At 55.0% G+C, this 3,424-nt stretch overlaps 1 protein-coding gene across 12 annotated transcripts in view; it reads right to left on the reverse strand.

Moving 5' to 3' along the window:
* Positions 1-471, reverse strand: part of PCBP2 (poly(rC) binding protein 2) — a 26,073-nt gene extending 25,602 nt beyond the window's left edge. For all 12 annotated transcript variants that reach the window (XM_024218223.3, XM_024218222.3, XM_024218221.3 and 9 more), the window contains exon 1: positions 348-471. The gene's annotated coding sequence lies outside the window, so the exon portion shown is untranslated. The remainder of the gene's footprint in view (positions 1-347) is intronic.
* Positions 472-3,424: the final 2,953 nt, after the last annotated feature.

Here is a 3,424-nt window from a genome sequence, read left to right on the forward strand (position 1 = left end):
CCCCCCCCCCCCCCCCCCCCCCCCCCCCCCCCCCCCAGCCCCGCGGCCCAGCTCTCAGGCGTCCGCCATGTGACGCAGAGTCCCCGCCGCCTCCCTTCCTCCCCGTGGCCGCGGCCTCCTCCCCTGTCCCCCGCCCCGCGGCCTGCTCCTCTCGCCGCCTCCTTCGTGCGCAACAGCAGCGCCGCCCCTCCCCCCCGCCGCACGCACACACTCGGAGTAGGCCGCACTAGGCCGCGGGCGCCTCCTCGGCCTGACGTGACAGCGGAGCCGGGCGAGGCGAGGGGGTGGGCGGGGAGCGGGGCTACGCGAGGCCGGGGATGCGGGCGGAGAAGCGTCCGCTGCCTTACCTGGCGGCGGGGTGGCCGAGCGCCCGGCCGATCGGCCGCTCCGTAGGCGGAGGGACGGGGAAGAGGGGAGCGGGAGGAGGGAGGGCGGGTGACGGGGTCTCCGGGGCGGGCGGAGGGAGGAGGGGCCCCCTCGGAGGGGGAGGGAGGAGGCGGGGGAAGGGAGAGAGCCGGGACGGGCGGGCGGGATGGCGGCGGCGGGAGGAGGGCGGAGGGGCTGCGGCTGCTGCTCCTGCTGCGGCGGCCTCGGCGGGTCTGGGAGGGGGAGGCGAAGAGCGGGGCGATTTCAACCCCGCCCTGACCCGGAAACGGACCCCGCCACGCCATAGAGACGCTTAGGGCAGAGCGTCCACCGCCAGCTGACCATAGAGCGGGCATAGGGAACGAACGGGTCCCAAGGAGATAGAGCGTCCCTCTTGCCACAGGGAAGGCGGTGGGCTCCAGCGCCACCTGCAGGCTGCGCGCTCACAGACCTCCCAGCCGCTGCTGCGTGGGGATGTGGGGACAATGGGCGAAAGTGGGAAGGGGGTGGGGACAGGGCGAGAGCTAATGGAGGGACAGAAGGGAATGGGCGGAGGAGGGGAAGGTCAGTGGAGGGGGCAGGGGCAGAAGGAAGGGGAGAGGGCTGGGGGCAGAAGAAAGGGGAGAGGGCCAGGGGCAGAAGACAGAGGGGAGGGGCAGTGGAGGGAGGATGAATGAAGAGGCCGTGATGATTAGTGACACCAGGGGCCCCGTTCAGAAGCGAATCCAACTTGATACACGGGGCTAGGCCCAGATCCTCAAAAGTATTTAGGCTCCTAAATTCCTAGAGGGTACAGCTGCCTCTGTGCTGCTGGAGTGTTATTTTGCACCACGGCTGCTCTCACTCGAGCTAGACTAAGGCCATGTCTACAGTCAAAAGTTAAGTAGACCCAGCTATGTCGCTCCAGGGTGCAAAAAATCTACCCCCCTGAGCGATGCAGCTAAGCCAACTTAACCCTTAGTGTAGACAACACTAGGTCGACAGAAGAATTGGTCCCCCAACCTAGCTACTGCCTCTCGAGAAAGTGGATTAACTATGGTGATAGGAGAACCCTTCCCGTGTCTGTAGTGAGTGTCTACACCGAAGCACTACAGACCGCTGTAGCGTTTCAAGTGTAGACAAGCTAATTCAAGTTAACTGTGAAGGAAAGATACAACCGAAGGAAGGAAGTATTGTGCCCCATCTGGTGCCCTATCCCCTAGAGTACAGTGCCTCTGTAAGGATATGTTTACACTGCAATTGGAGTGTGACTACAGTATGTGTAGACATAACCGAGATAGCTGTGGTGTAGGTAGTGCGGGTACCAAAAGCCGTCAAGTCACCATAGATATGCCTGCAAAACCCCATAGTGTAGATGCAGCCTACAGTGACGGAAGGCGTTTTTCTGTAGGCGGCGGAACGCCATGTCCCTGAACGACAGTGGCTTCATTGACGGAAGCATTCTTCTGTTGACTTAGCCTCATCTACGCTGGGAGATAGGTCTGCATATCTACTGTCCTAGGGGTGTTGATTTTTCACACCCCTAACCAATGTAGGTATGTCAGTCCAACTTTTAAGTATAGACCAGGCCTACATGTGGGATTTGCTGCTTTAACTAAATCAGTCTAGTTGAAACACACCGTTTTTCCTGGTGGGAGAAGTGGAGGGGACTCATTTATGGAGGGTAAGAGTTTGTCAGTGAAAGCAGCCAATGTGATGTGTGGGAATTAAGCTTTGTTAAAAACTACCTGAACTGTTCTCACTGCTGATTATTTGCATTGGGCAGCAGATCCCAATTGAGACCAGGGCCCTGTTGCGCTAGGCGCTGCACAGACACATAAGCCTCGTCCACAAAGGATCTAAATTGGGATGTTAATACTTTTTAACTAAGCCCTGGTTTAGGCACAAGTTTTGTACCAGTATGACTGTGTTGGTTCAGGGTGTGATTTTGTTACCGATATAGTTATACCAGTACAACCCTTAGTGGGGCCACATTTATACCAGTATAAAGGGGCCTTATACTGGTGTAGCTTATTTTGCTTCCCACACTGGAATAAGCTACACCGGTATACGCATCTTATACCAATATAGTTAAAGCGGCTAACTTTCTAGTGTCAATGAGCCCTTTAAAATCACCTGTCTCTTAACTATCAGAGGGGTAGCCGTGTTAGTCTGGATCTATAAAAACAGCGAAGAGTCCTGTGGCACCTTATAGACTAACAGACGTATTGGAGCATGAGCGTTCGTGGGTGAATACCCACTTTGGATGCATGTAGTGGAAATTTCCAGAGGCAGGTATAAATATGCAGGCAAGAGTAAGTCAGGCTAGAGATAACGAGGTTAGTTCAATCAGGGAGGATGAGGACCTCTTCTAGCAGTTGAGGTGTGAACACCAAGGGAGGAGAAACTGCTTTTGTAGTTGGCTAGCCATTCACAGTCTTTGTTTAATCCTGAGCTGATGGTGTCAAATTTGCAGATGAACTGAAGCTCCGCAGTTTCTCTTTGAAGTTTAGTCCTGAAGTTTTTTTGCTGCAGGATGGCTACCTTTAAATCTGCTATTGTGTGTCCAGGGAGATTGAAGTGTTCTACAGGTTTTTGTATATCGCCATTCCTAATATCTGATTTGTGTCCATTTATCCTTTTACGTAGGGACTGTCCAGTTTGGCCGATGTACATAGCAGAGGGGCATGACGTGTACCCAGAAGCCTCCTACTGCAAGACAAGCCCAAGAAAGAAACCAACAGAACTCCACTGGCCATCACATACAGTCCCCAGCTAAAACCTCTCCAACGTACCATCAGTGATCTACAACCCATCCTGGACAATGATCCCTCACTTTCACCGGCCTTGGGTGGCAAGCCAGTCCTCGCCCACAGACAACCCACCAACCTGAAGCATATTCTCACCAGTAACTACACACCGCACCATAGTAACTCTAACTCAGGAACCAATCCATGCAACAAACCTCGATGCCAACTCTGCCCACATATCTACACCAGCGACACCATCACAGGACCTAACCAGATCAGCCGCACCATCACCGGTTCATTCACCTGCACGTCCACCAATGTAATATGCA

The sequence above is a fragment of the Terrapene carolina genome, unplaced genomic scaffold, assembly GCF_002925995.2.
Source record: "Terrapene carolina triunguis isolate 2854851 unplaced genomic scaffold, T_m_triunguis-2.0 Scaffold836, whole genome shotgun sequence".
Classification (NCBI taxonomy): domain Eukaryota; kingdom Metazoa; phylum Chordata; order Testudines; family Emydidae; genus Terrapene; species Terrapene triunguis.